The sequence below is a fragment of the Oncorhynchus keta genome, chromosome 8 (genome assembly GCF_023373465.1).
Source record: "Oncorhynchus keta strain PuntledgeMale-10-30-2019 chromosome 8, Oket_V2, whole genome shotgun sequence".
NCBI lineage: Eukaryota > Metazoa > Chordata > Actinopteri > Salmoniformes > Salmonidae > Oncorhynchus > Oncorhynchus keta.
In genome coordinates, this window is record NC_068428.1 from 45,689,301 (window position 1) to 45,704,395 (window position 15,095).

At 43.9% G+C, this 15,095-nt stretch overlaps 1 long non-coding RNA gene across 2 annotated transcripts in view; it reads left to right on the plus strand.

Moving 5' to 3' along the window:
- Positions 1–14,659, plus strand: part of LOC127931506 (uncharacterized) — a 62,868-nt gene extending 48,209 nt beyond the window's left edge. For both annotated transcript variants that reach the window (XR_008141510.1, XR_008141511.1), the window contains 2 exons: positions 13,928–14,027; positions 14,474–14,659. This is a non-coding gene — a long non-coding RNA (uncharacterized LOC127931506). The remainder of the gene's footprint in view (positions 1–13,927; positions 14,028–14,473) is intronic.
- The last annotated feature ends 436 nt before the right edge of the window (positions 14,660–15,095 follow it).

Here is a 15,095-nt window from a genome sequence, read left to right on the forward strand (position 1 = left end):
GGCAATAACTTCTTATAAATTCAACCACACCTTTGTTTCATCACAAAACCGGAGAGCAACATCTGTCTGGTGAAGCATATCCACAAAGCATATTGCATGTAACAAATAGTGGCATGGTCAAACAAGGTTAATGTTTCCTACATTTTCAGACGACTAAACAACTATTGATTTAGAACACAGGAGAGTTACTGCAAGTCGCAATGAAAACAGGCTCTGCCTCCACTATTCCAGCAACATTTCAACATCATCTTTTCAGTTTTACTTCGTCTTATACAATGACAACTAAAAGATACCAAAAACAATTTAGTCCAATCAACGTAAGCTAAATATGATGTGGCAGTCCATTGTACGGATTTCTCTCTGTGTGTGTGTGTGTGTGTGTGTGTGTGTGTGTGTGTGTGTGTGTGTGTGTGTGTGTGTGTGTGTGTGTGTGTGTGTGTGTGTGTGTGTGTGTGTGTGTGTGTGTGTGTGTGTGTGTGTGTGTGTGAGTGGAGAGGACATGGCGAGACATGAATTAGAATAGATGAGGGAGGGATTAGCATCACCAGCTAGTTTACCTAGTTAGTTTAGACATGGATAGGCCTTTAAAGGAGTCCTTATCTCTATATGCCCAAGTAGGGATGTCACTGCTATGAGCTAGAATATTCCAGGAATTGTATTCAGAAGACAGTGGTCTGCAGGGGCGGACTGGTCTTTTATTTTATTTTTTATTTTATTTTTTTTACCTTTATTTAACTAGGCAAGTCAGTTAAGAACACATTCTTATTTACAATGACGGAATTTCGGGCCAGTGGGCCAGTATGACTTTTTGTGCAAAATTATAAATATCTGGGTAATAATGGGAGCCTCAAAGAAAAAAAATATGCGAGTGTGTTAGAAATGCCAGGGCCGATTTCTGATCCCGGTCCGCCCCTGGTGGTATGTATGTCTGTGGCTGATCTGATGTTTGGCTCTGGTATCTGGCTATTGATTTCATTGATCCTGGGGACTGTTGAAATGGACAGACCAGTACATCATTTATCAGATGCTCACCTTGACAATCACATTACTCTCTGCAACGCTATTAGGTGTTGAGATGAATTGCATTTCTCAGTCATCGTTCTCACTGGACAGGACTGGACTGGATTGGACTTGCGAAGGACACAACTCCAGTAGTACATTTTGTCTTCTACATTTTTATCTTTTAACAACCTACACACTCAGGCAGAAATATGAATGCACCCACAATGGCAGTAGCAAAAGCTTTGCCTATAATATGTTGTTCTGTTAATGCCATTGTCCTGCTGCAACAAGCAGGAATCAATCACCTTCGTCTACAGAGGGTTATAAAGGCGTATCGACCGAAGCGTTGAGGAAACTACTCGTAAAAAATGTAAGGGTATTTTTCCGGATTGAGTCGACGTGTGCAACGTTTACCACGAATGAAGTCTCACCGACAGCGGAGAAACATTGCCGTTAATTGTCAATCGTGCTACAGTATAAATCGGTTCTTCAGCATTACGGATTGTATAGAGCTCTCAGTCTACACAGGCAGCCTGATTCACTGTACTGCCCACGTACAGTAGATGATCACAGGCAGAAAATGACCTGCTACTTGATTATTGACAGAACACATGGCTCTCTCTCTCTCTCTCTCTCTGTCTCTCTCTGTCTCTCTCTCTCTCTCTCTCTCTCTCTCTCTCTCTCTCTCTCTCTGTCTCTCTCTGTCTCTGTCTCTCTCTCTCTCTGTCTCTCTCTCTCTCTCTCTGTCTCTCTCTGTCTCTGTCTCTCTCTCTCTCTCTCTCTCTCTCTCTCTCTCTCTCTCTCTCTCTCTCTCTCTCTCTCTCTCTCTCTCTCTCTCTCTCTGTCTCTCTCTCTCTCTCTCTCTCTCTCTCTCTCTCTCTCTCTCTCTCTCTCTCTCTCTCTCTCTCTCTCTCTCTCTCTCTGTCTCTGTCTCTCTCTCTCAATTCAATTCAATTCAATTCAATTCAAGGGCTTTATTGGCATGTGAAACATGTGTTAACATTGCCAAAGCAAGTGAGGTAGACAACATACAAAGTGAATATATAAAGTGAAAAACAACAAAAATTAACAGTAAACATTACACATACAACAGTTTCAAAACAGTAAAGACATTACAAATGTCATATTATATATATATATATATATATATATATATATACACACAATGTACAAATAATTAAAGGACACAAGATAAAATAAATAAGCATAAATATGGGTTGTATTTACAATGGTGTTTGTTCTTCACTGGTTGCCCTTTTCTCGTGGCAACATGTCACAAATCTTGCTGCTATGATGGCACACTGTGGAATTTCACCCAGTAGATATGGGAGTTTTTCAAAATTGGATATGTTTTCGAATTCTTTGTGGATCTGTGTGATCTGGGGGAAATATGTCTCTCTAATATGGTCATACATTGGGCAGGAGGTTAGGAAGTGCAGCTCAGTTTCCACCTCATTTTGTGGGCAGTGAGCACATAGCCTGTCTTCTCTTGAGAGCCATGTCTGCCTACGGCGGCCTTTCTCAATAGCAAGGCTATGCTCACTGAGTCTGTACATAGTCAAAGCTTTCCTTAATTTTGGGTCAGTCACAGTGGTCAGGTATTCTGCCGCTGTGTACTCTCTGTGTAGGGCCAAATAGCATTCTAGTTTGCTCTGTTTTTTTGTTAATTACTTTCCAATGTCAATTAATTATCTTTTTGTTTTCTCATGATTTGTTTTGGTCTAATTGTGCTGCTGTCCTGGGGCTCTGTAGGGTGTGTTTGTGTTTGTGAACAGAGCCCCAGGACCAGCTTGCTTAGGGGACTCTTCTCCAGGTTCATCTCTCTGTAGGTGATGGCTTTGTTATGGAAGGTTTGGGAATCGCTTCCTTTTAGGTGGTTGTAGAATTTAACGTCTCTTTTCTGGATTTTGATAATTAGTGGGTATCGGCCTAATTCTGCTCTGCATTATTTGGTGTTTTACGTTGTACATGGGGGATATTTTTGCAGAATTCTGCATGCAGAGTCTCAATTTGGTGTTTGTCCCATTTTGTGAAGTCTTGGTTGGTGAGCGGACCCCAGACCTTACAACCATAAAGGGCAATGGGCTCTATGACTGATTCAAGTATTTTTAGCCAAATCCTAATTGGTATGTTGAAATTTATGTTTCTTTTGATGGCATAGAATGCCCTTCTTGCCTTGTCTCTCAGATCGTTCACACCTTTGTGGAAGTTACCTGTGGCGCTGATGTTTAGGCCAAGGTATGTATAGTTTTTGTGTGCTCTAGGGCAACAGTGTCTAGATGGAATTTGTATTTGTGGTCCTGGTGACTGGACCTTTTTGGAACACCATTATTTTGGTCTTACTGAGATTTACTGTCAGGGCCCAGGTCTGACAGAATCTGTGCATAAGATCTAGGTGCTGCTGTAGGCCCTCCTTGGTTGGTGACAGAAGCACCAGATCATCAGCAAACAGCAGACATTTGACTTCGGATTCTAGCAGGGGAGGCCGGGTGCTGCAGACTTTTCTAGTGCCCGCGCCAGTTCGTTGATATATATGTTGAAGAGGGTGGGGCTTAAGCTGCATCCCTGTCTAACCCCACGACCCTGTGTGAAGAATTGTGTGTGTTTTTGCCAATTTTAACCGCACACTTGTTGTTTGTGTACATGGATTTTATAATGTCATATGTTTTACCCCCAACACCACTTTCCATCAGTTTGTATAGCAGACCCTCATGCCAAATTGAGTCGAAGGCTTTTTGAAATCAACAAAGCATGAGAAGACTTTGCCTTTATTTTGGTTTGTTTGGTTGTCAATTAAGGTGTGCAGGGTGAATACATGGTCTGTTGTACGGTAATTTGGTAAAAAGCCAATTTGACATTTGCTCAGTACATTGTTTTCATTGAGGAAATGTACGAGTCTGCTGTTAATAATAATGCAGAGGATTTTCCCAAGGTTACTGTTGACACATATTCCACGGTAGTTATTGGGGTCAAATTTGTCTCCACTTTTGTGGATTGGGGTGATCAGTCCTTGGTTCCAAATATTGGGGAAGATGCCAGAGCTAAGTATGATGTTAAAGAGTTTTAGTATAGCCAATTGGAATTTGTTGTCTGTATATTTGATCATTTCATTGAGGATACCATCGACACCACAGGCCTTTTTGGGTTGGAGGGTTTTTATTTTGTCCTGTAGCTCATTCAATGTCATTGGAGAATCCAGTGGGTTCTGGTAGTCTTTAATAGTTGATTCTAAGATCTGTATTTGATCATGTATATGTTTTTGCTCTTTGTTCTTTGTTATAGAACCAAAAAGATTGGAGAAGTGGTTTACCCATACATCTCATACATCTCTCTCTCTCTCTCTCTGTAACCATCCCTCTCTCTCTCTGTCTGTCTGAGATATATATATATATCCACTCATTGGCCAGTTTATTAGGTACACCCATCGGGCCGGACCCACTCTTTGCCTCCATAAGAACCAGAATTCTTTGGGGCGTGGAAACGCTGTTCAATCAGTATCAAGTCACCTAACGTGTGCCAGAAAAACTTCCCCCACACCATTACACCACTGCCACCTGTACCGTTGACACCAGGCTGGATGGGACCACAGACTCACGCTGCTTACACCAAATCCCGACTGCCATCAGCTCGACACTACAGGTACCGGGATTCGTTGGACCAGGCAATGTTTTTCCACTCCTCAATTATCCAGTGTTGGTGATAGCCTTCCCACTAGAGCCACTTCCTCTTCCTGGAGCCACTTCCTCTTCGTTCTGATAGATGTGGAACCCGGTTGTTCTGTTGCCCATCCGTGACAAGGACCTCCGAGTTGTCGGTTCCGAGATGCCTTTTTCTGCGCCATTATTTGTCTGTTTGTGGCCGAGTTGTCGGTCCTTGTCACATTATTTGTCTGTTTGTGGCCCGCCTGTTAGCTTGCACGATTCTTACCATTCTCCTTCAACCTCTGTTTTTTAGGTGTTTTTAGTCCTCAGGACTGAAGCTCACTGGATGTGTTTTGTTTGTCAAACCATTCTCAGTAAACCCTAGACACCGTCGTGGGTGAAAATCCCAGTAGGCCGTTTCTGAGATACTGGATCCGGCGCACCTGGTACCGACGATCATACCGCGCTCAAAGTCGCTTCGGTCACTCGTTTTGGCATTCAGTTACGGTTCGGTCGGACAGTAACTGAATGCCTCGATGCCTGTCTGCCTGCTTTATATAGCAAGCCACGGCCACGTGACTCACTGTTGGAGTGATCCATTTTCATGAACGGGGTTGTGTACCTAAAAAACTGGCCACCGAGTGTGTGTGTATAATATATATATATATATATATATATGTCTCCTTCCCTCTCTTCATGGCCTTCAGGTGATGGTCAGCATCAGGGTCTAGCTCTTGTCAAGTTTTCTGTGTAGCCAAACATGACAGGATCCCATGTTTTGGGGGATCACTGTCAATTATTTACCTTTTAATTATGTTGTAATTACCTTTCAAATAAGTCATAATGTAGTGATAATGACTCGCTGTGTGTAGTTCTTGCCTGTTTGCTCTACTTCCTAGGGAACATTCCTCCTCAGATACATAACATTCTGGTATTTGTAGTTCTTGCCTGTTTGCTCTACTTCCTAGGGAACATTCCTCCTCAGATACATAACATTCTGGTATTTGTAGTTCTTGCCTGTTAACTCTACTTCCTAGGGAACATTCCTCCTCAGATACATAACATTCTGGTATTTGTAGTTCTTGCCTGTTTACTCTACTTCCTAGGGAACATTCCTCCTCAGATACATAACATTCTGGTATTTGTAGTTCTTGCCTGTTAACTCTACCTCCTAGGGAACATTCCTCCTCAGATACATGACATTCTGGTATTTGTAGTTCTTGCCTGTTTGCTCTACTTCCTAGGGAACATTCCTCCTCAGATACATAACATTCTGGTATTTGTAGTTCTTGCCTGTTAACTCTACCTCCTAGGGAACATTCCTCCTCAGATACATAACATTCTGGTATTTGTAGTTCTTGCCTGTTAACTCTACTTCCTAGGGAACATTCCTCCTCAGATACATAACATTCTGGTATTTGTAGTTCTTGCCTGTTTGCTCTACTTCCTAGGGAACATTCCTCCTCAGATACATAACATTCTGGTATTTGTAGTTCTTGCCTGTTTGCTCTACTTCCTAGGGAACATTCCTCCTCAGATACATAACATTCTGGTATTTGTAGTTCTTGCCTGTTTGCTCTACTTCCTAGGGAACATTCCTCCTCAGATACATAACATTCTGGTATTTGTAGTTCTTGCCTGTTTGCTCTACTTCCAAGGGAACCTTCCTCCTCAGATACATAACATTCTGGTATTTGTAGTTCTTGCCTGTTTGCTCTACTTCCTAGGGAACATTCCTCCTCAGATACATAACATTCTGGTATTTGTAGTTCTTGCCTGTTTGCTCTACTTCCTAGGGAACATTCCTCCTCAGATACATAACATTCTGGTATTTGTAGTTCTTGCCTGTTTGCTCTACTTCCTAGGGAACATTCCTCCTCAGATACATAACATTCTGGTATTTGTAGTTCTTGCCTGTTTGCTCTACTTCCTAGGGAACATTCCTCCTCAGATACATAACATTCTGGTATTTGTAGTTCTTGCCTGTTAACTCTACCTCCTAGGGAACATTCCTCCTCAGACACATGACATTCTGGTATTTGTAGTTCTTGCCTGTCAACTCTACCTCCTAGGGAACATTCCTCCTCAGATACATAACATTCTGGTATTTGTAGTTCTTGCCTGTTTGCTCTACTTCCTAGGGAACATTCCTCCTCAGATACATAACATTCTGGTATTTGTAGTTCTTGCCTGTTTGCTCTACTTCCTAGGGAACATTCCTCCTCAGATACATAACATTCTGGTATTTGTAGTTCTTGCCTGTTTGCTCTACTTCCTAGGGAACATTCCTCCTCAGATACATAACATTCTGGTATTTGTAGTTCTTGCCTGTTTGCTCTACTTCCTAGGGAACATTCCTCCTCAGATACATAACATTCTGGTATTTGTAGTTCTTGCCTGTTAACTCTACCTCCTAGGGAACATTCCTCCTCAGATACATAACATTCTGGTATTTGTAGTTCTTGCCTGTTTGCTCTACTTCCTAGGGAACATTCCTCCTCAGATACATAACATTCTGGTATTTGTAGTTCTTGCCTGTTTGCTCTACTTCCTAGGGAACATTCCTCCTCAGATACATAACATTCTGGTATTTGTAGTTCTTGCCTGTTAACTCTACCTCCTAGGGAACATTCCTCCTCAGATACATAACATTCTGGTATTTGTAGTTCTTGCCTGTTTGCTCTACTTCCTAGGGAACATTCCTCCTCAGATACATAACATTCTGGTATTTGTAGTTCTTGCCTGTTAACTCTACCTCCTAGGGAACATTCCTCCTCAGATACATAACATTCTGGTATTTGTAGTTCTTGCCTGTTTGCTCTACTTCCTAGGGAACATTCCTCCTCAGATACATAACATTCTGGTATTTGTAGTTCTTGCCTGTTTGCTCTACTTCCTAGGGAACATTCCTCCTCAGATACATAACATTCTGGTATTTGTAGTTCTTGCCTGTTTGCTCTACTTCCTAGGGAACATTCCTCCTCAGATACATAACATTCTGGTATTTGTAGTTCTTGCCTGTTTGCTCTACTTCCTAGGGAACATTCCTCCTCAGATACATAACATTCTGGTATTTGTAGTTCTTGCCTGTTTGCTCTACTTCCTAGGGAACATTCCTCCTCAGATACATAACATTCTGGTATTTGTAGTTCTTGCCTGTTAACTCTACCTCCTAGGGAACATTCCTCCTCAGATACATAACATTCTGGTATTTGTAGTTCTTGCCTGTTTGCTCTACTTCCTAGGGAACATTCCTCCTCAGATACATAACATTCTGGTATTTGTAGTTCTTGCCTGTTTGCTCTACTTCCTAGGGAACATTCCTCCTCAGATACATAACATTCTGGTATTTGTAGTTCTTGCCTGTTAACTCTACCTCCTAGGGAACATTCCTCCTCAGATACATAACATTCTGGTATTTGTAGTTCTTGCCTGTTTGCTCTACTTCTAGGAACATTCCTCCTCAGATACATAACATTCTGGTATTTGTAGTTCTTGCCTGTTAACTCTACCTCCTAGGGAACATTCCTCCTCAGATACCTACCATTCTGGTATTTGTAGTTCTTGCCTGTTTGCTCTACTTCCTAGGGAACATTCCTCCTCAGATACATAACATTCTGGTATTTGTAGTTCTTGCCTGTTTGCTCTACTTCCTAGAGAACATTCCTCCTCAGATACATAACATTCTGGTATTTGTAGTTCTTGCCTGTTTGCTCTACTTCCTAGGGAACATTCCTCCTCAGATACATAACATTCTGGTATTTGTAGTTCTTGCCTGTTAACTCTACGTCTAGGGAACATTCCTCCTCAGATACATAACATTCTGGTATTTGTAGTTCTTGCCTGTTAACTCTACCTCCTAGGGAACATTCCTTCTCAGATACATAACATTCTGGTATTTGTAGTTCTTGCCTGTTAACTCTACCTCCTAGGAACATTCCTCCTCAGATACATAACATTCTGGTATTTGTAGTTCTTGCCTGTTAACTCTACTTCCTAGGGAACATTCCTTCTCAGATACATAACATTCTGGTATTTGTAGTTCTTGCCTGTTAACTCTACCTCTAGGGAACATTCCTCCTCAGATACATAACATTCTGGTATTTGTAGTTCTTGCCTGTTTGCTCTACCTCCTAGGGAACATTCCTCCTCAGATACATAACATTCTGGTATTTGTAGTTCTTGCCTGTTTGCTCTACCTCCTAGGGAACATTCCTCCTCAGATACATAACATTCTGGTATTTGTAGTTCTTGGCCGGTTAACTCTACCTCCTAGGGAACATTCCTCCTCAGATACATAACATTCTGGTATTTGTAGTTCTTGCCTGTTAACTCTACCTCCTGGGGAACATTCCTCCTCAGATACATAACATTCTGGTATTTGTAGTTCTTGCCTGTTAACTCTACCTCCTAGGGAACATTCCTCCTCAGATACATAACATTCTGGTATTTGTAGTTCTTGCCTGTTTGCTCTACTTCCTAGGGAACATTCCTCCTCAGATACATAACATTCTGGTATTTGTAGTTCTTGCCTGTTTGCTCTACTTCCTAGGGAACATTCCTCCTCAGACACATGACATTCTGGTATTTGTAGTTCTTGCCTGTTAACTCTACCTCCTAGGGAACATTCCTCCTCAGATACATAACATTCTGGTATTTGTAGTTCTTGCCTGTAAACTCTACTTCCTGGGAACATTCCTCCTCAGATACATAACATTCTGGTATTTTTTGTTCTTGCCTGTTAACTCTACCTCCTAGGGAACATTCCTCCTCAGACACATGACATTCTGGTATTTGTAGTTCTTGCCTGTTAACTCTACCTCTAGGAACATTCCTCCTCAGATACATAACATTCTGGTATTTGTAGTTCTTGCCTGTAAACTCTACTTCCTGGGAACATTCCTCCTCAGATACATAACATTCTGGTATTTGTAGTTCTTGCCTGTAAACTCTACCTCCTAGGGAACATTCCTCCTCAGATACATAACATTCTGGTATTTGTAGTTCTTGCCTGTTAACTCTACCTCCTAGGGAACATTCCTCCTCAGATACATAACATTCTGGTATTTGTAGTTCTTGCCTGTTAACTCTACCTCCTAGGGAACATTCCTTCTCAGATACATAACATTCTGGTATTTGTAGTTCTTGCCTGTTAACTCTACCTCCTAGGGAACATTCCTCCTCAGATACATAACATTCTGGTATTTGTAGTTCTTGCCTGTTAACTCTACTTCCTAGGGAACATTCCTCCTCAGATACATAACATTCTGGTATTTGTAGTTCTTGCCTGTTTGCTCTACTTCCAAGGGAACCTTCCTCCTCAGATACATAACATTCTGGTATTTGTAGTTCTTGCCTGTTAACTCTACGTCCTAGGAACATTCCTCCTCAGATACATAACATTCTGGTATTTGTAGTTCTTGCCTGTTAACTCTACCTCCTAGGGAACATTCCTCCTCAGATACATAACATTCTGGTATTTGTAGTTCTTGCCTGTTAACTCTACCTCCTAGGGAACATTCCTCCTCAGATACATAACATTCTGGTATTTGTAGTTCTTGCCTGTTTGCTCTACCTCCTAGGGAACATTCCTCCTCAGATACATAACATTCTGGTATTTGTAGTTCTTGCCTGTTTGCTCTACCTCCTAGGGAACATTCCTCCTCAGATACATAACATTCTGGTATTTGTAGTTCTTGCCTGTTAACTCTACCTCCTAGGGAACATTCCTCCTCAGATACATAACATTCTGGTATTTGTAGTTCTTGCCTGTTAACTCTACTTCCTGGGGAACATTCCTCCTCAGATACATAACATTCTGGTATTTGTAGTTCTTGCCTGTTAACTCTACCTCCTAGGGAACATTCCTCCTCAGACACATGACATTCTGGTATTTGTAGTTCTTGCCTGTAAACTCTACTTCCTGGGGAACATTCCTCCTCAGATACATAACATTCTGGTATTTGTTGTTCTTGCCTGTAAGCTCTACTTCCTGGGGAACATTCCTCCTCAGATACATAACATTCTGGTATTTGTTGTTCTTGCCTGTTAGCTCTACTTCCTGGGGAACATTCCTCCTCAGATACATAACATTCTGGTATTTGTTGTTCTTGCCTGTTAGCTCTACCTCCTAGGGAACATTCCTCCATTCTGGTCTTTATTCTGTAACTGTATACTACAATGTACCATACGGTATTACTAGCTTACACTTACACCAGTTTGTTTTAGCTAACATTCCACTTCTTGCTCTCTGTGTCATTGCTAAACAGAGTAGTTGTGATTGGCTAAATGGGAACAAAGTGGTGTTGCTTCTACATTTAAAATATTAATCTGAAAGCACTCATAAAATAGATTCATCTCAGCTAGTTCCTGATTGCATTTTTTCATTCTGAACATGATGAACCTCTGTCTCTCTGATGCGAGTTTTGTTTAAACAACTACCGCACGATCACCGGTAGCTATTAGTACCCTGGCACTGTCGCAAATGGTGCCCTATTTCCTATTTGGTGCCCTATTTCCTATTTGGTGCCCTATTTTTGACCAGATCCCTATTGGCCCCTGGTCAAAAGCAGTGTACTATATATGGGAATAGGGAGCCATTTGTAGAGGAACGCCCTGTTCAATAGAGAGCCTTGGGTCGTTAAACGTCCTGTAATCTTAAAGAGAGGTTTAATCACAGCTCTAACTCAATCAACTCACTCATCACAATCTGAACATGGTCTCTTTGCTGGAGAAATAGAAGAGGAGAAGAGGAGAGGAGAGGAGAGGAGAGGAGAGGAGAGGAGAGGAGACAGAGAGGAAACTCATCTCCCATGTGTAATACTGAGTACAGAGTTTCGCTTCTCCGGGTTCTCCTTCTCGCCCTTCTATGTCTCAGAGGTGTGTAGAGCCCTGAAAACAATTGATGTAAAAAAAAAAATCTCTGACCCTGATGATATTGACCGGCGCCTACTACAATTAGCTGCAGTCATCACTGCGCACCCTTAACATGCAAATTTAACCTCACCCTAGAATGTAATGATTGTGGAAATTAGCATTTTTCCTACCTCTTTTGAAAGCAAGTGATCCCATTCTACTCAACAACTAGCAACCCATATCTAAATAGTATGTTTTGATACAATGTTTTGGGAATCCCTAGTTAATAAACAGCAATAAGGCCTACCTCCAGGAAAACAATATTTGGAGTGGTATGCAATCAGGTTTCAGGTCAACTCACAGCATTGTTACAGCAACATCTCTCAAATAGGACCTAGTGTGTTCAGGCAGATGGTTGTCTGACATCATAAAGCTACGGTCAGGCGTTCCTCAAGGATCCGTGTTACGTCCCCTGTTTTTAATTATTTATGGCAATGACATTGGGAGACATGTTGAGACAGCTGATGTTCATTTTTATGCAGATGAGACTGTTCTCTGGTCAGGTGACAGCGGTTTAACACTGTTCTCTGGTCAGGTGACAGCAGTTTAACACTGTTCTCTGGTCAGGTGACAGCAGTTTAACACTGTTCTCTGGTCAGGTGACAGCAGTTTAACACTGTTCTGTAGTCAAGTGATAGCAGTTTAACACTGTTCTCTGGTCAGGTGACAGCAGTTTAACTCTGTTCTCTGGTCAGGTGACAGCAGTTTAACACTGTTCTGTAGTCAAGTGATAGCAGTTTAACACTGTTCTCTGGTCAGGTGACAGCAGTTTAACACTGTTCTGTAGTCAAGTGATAGCAGTTTAACTCTGTTCTCTGGTCAGGTGACTGATCTCACACCTCTGTGATCTCTATAGTGGTGTTGGCCTGTCTCCCACCACTGTGATCTCTATAGTGGTGTTGGCCTGTCTCCCACCACTGTGATCTCTATAGTGGTGTTGGCCTGTCTCCCACCACTGTGATCTCTATAGTGGTGAGGGCTGGTCTTCGTTGAATCTACGAAGGCTTGAACATTGCTATACTGTGATCTATAAGGCCATTTTTTGGGAAAACTGCCACTATCTATGTTCTTCTTTGATACGTTTTCAAAGTTTGGTTGATTCACATGAGGAATGTTATCGTCATTAGGACTTGATGCTGTGGTACATGTGATAGATTGTTTATATCTATGACACTTCGGGGCGGCAGGTAGCCTAGTGGTTAGAGGAGGCAGGTAGCCTAGTGGTTAGAGGAGGCAGGTAGTCTAGTGGTTAGAGGAGGCAGGTAGCCTAGTGGTTAGAGGAGGCAGGTAGCCTAGTGGTTAGAGGAGGCAGGTAGTCTAGTGGTTAGAGGAGGCAGGTAGTCTAGTGGTTAGAGGCAGGTAGTCTAGTGGTTAGAGGCAGGTAGTCTAGTGGTTAGAGGAGGCAGGTAGCCTAGTGGTTAGAGGCAGGTAGCCTAGTGGTTAGAGGAGGCAGGTAGCCTAGTGGTTAGAGCGGCAGGTAGCCTAGTGGTTAGAGCAGGTAGTCTAGTGGTTAGAGAGACAGGTAGCCTAGTGGTTAGAGGAGGCAGGTAGCCTAGTGGTTAGAGGAGGCAGGTAGCCTAGTGGTTAAAGGAGGCAGGTATCCTAGTGGTTAGAGGAGGCAGGTAGCCTAGTGGTTAGAGGAGGCAGGTATCCTAGTGGTTAGAGGAGGCAGGTAGCCTAGTGGTTAGAGAGACAGGTAGCCTAGTGGTTAGAGCGGCAGGTATCCTAGTGGTTAGAGGAGGCAGGTAGCCTAGTGGTTAGTGGAGGCAGGTAGCCTGTTGTTAGAGGAGGCAGGTAGCCTAGTGGTTAGAGGAGGCGGGTAGCCTGTTGTTAGAGGAGGCAGGTAGCCTAGTGGTTAGAGGAGGCAGGTAGCCTAGTGGTTAGAGGAGGCAGGTCGTCTAGTGGTTAGAGGAGGCAGGTAGCATAGTGGTTGGAGGAGGCAGGTAGTCTAGTGGTTAGAGGAGGCAGGTAGTCTAGTGGTTGGAGGAGGCAGGTCGCCTAGTGGTTAGAGGAGGCAGGTAGTCTAGTGGTTGGAGGAGGCAGGTAGCCTAGTGGTTAGAGGAGGCAGGTAGCCTAGTGGTTAGAGGAGGCATGTAGTGTAGTGGTTAGAGGAGGCATGTAGTCTAGTGGTTAGAGGAGGCAGGTAGCCTAGTGGTTAGAGGAGGCAGGTAGCCTAGTGGTTAGAGGAGGCAGGTAGCCTAGTGGTTAGAGGAGACAGGTAGCCTAGCCTAGTGGTTAGAGGAGGCAGGTAGTCTAGTGGTTAGAGGAGGCAGGTAGCCTAGTGGTTAGAGGAGGCAGGTAGCCTAGTGGTTAGAGGAGGCAGGTAGCCTAGTGGTTAGAGGAGGCGGGTAGCCTGGTGGTTAGAGGAGGTAGCCTAGTGGTTAGAGGAGGCAGGTAGCCTAGTGGTTAGAGGAGGCAGGTAGCCTAGTGGTTAGAGGAGGCAGGTAGCCTAGTGGTTAGAGGAGGCAGGTAGCCTAGTGGTTAGAGGCAGGTAGAGTGGGAGTGGTTAGAGGAGGCGGGTAGCCTAGGGAGGAGGCAGGTAGCCTAGTGGTTAGAGGAGGCGGGTAGCCTAGTGGTTAGAGAGGAGGCGGGTAGCCTAGTGGTTAGAGGAGGTGGATAGCCTAGTGGTTAGAGGAGGCGGGTAGCCTGGTGGTTAGAGGAGGTAGCCTAGTGGTTAGAGGAGGCAGGTAGCCTGGTGGTTAGAGGAGGAGGCGGGTAGCCTAGTGGTTAGAGGAGGCAGGTAGCCTGGTGGTTAGAGGAGGCGGGTAGCCTAGCGGTTAGAGGAGGCAGGTAGCCTAGTGGTTAGAGGAGGCAGGTAGCCTGGTGGTTAGAGGAGGCAGGTAGCCTAGTGGTTAGAGGAGGCAGGTAGCCTAGTGGTTAGAGGAGGTGGGTAGCCTAGTGGTTAGAGGAGGCAGGTAGCCTAGTGGTTAGAGGAGGCAGGTAGCCTAGTGGTTAGAGGAGGCGGGTAGCCTGGTGGTTAGAGGAGGCAGGTAGCCTGGTGGTTAGAGGAGGCAGGTAGCCTAGTGGTTAGAGGAGGCAGGTAGCCTAGTGGTTAGAGGAGGTGGGTAGCCTAGCGGTTAGAGGAGGCGGGTAGCCTAGTGGTTAGAGGAGGCAGGTAGTCTAGTGGTTAGAGGAGGCAGGTATCCTAGTGATTAGAGGAGGCAGGTAGCCTAGTGGGTTAGAGGCAGGTAGGCTAGTGGTTAGAGGAGACAGGTAGCCTAGTGGGTTAGAGGCAGGTAGGCTAGTGGTTAGAGGAGACAGGTATCCTAGTGGGTTAGAGGCAGGTAGGGTAGTGGTTAGAGGAGACAGGTAGCCTAGTGGGTTAGAGGCAGGTAGGCTAGTGGTTAGAGGAGACAGGTAGCCTAGTGTTTAGAGCGGCAGGTAGGCTAGTGGTTAGAGGCAGGTAGCCTAGTGTTTAGAGACAGGTAGCCTAGTGGTTAGAGGAGGCAGGTAGCCTAGTGGTTAGAGCAGGTAGTCTAGTGGTTAGAGAGACAGGTAGCCTAGTGGTTGGAGGAGGCAGGTAGTCTAGTGGTTAGA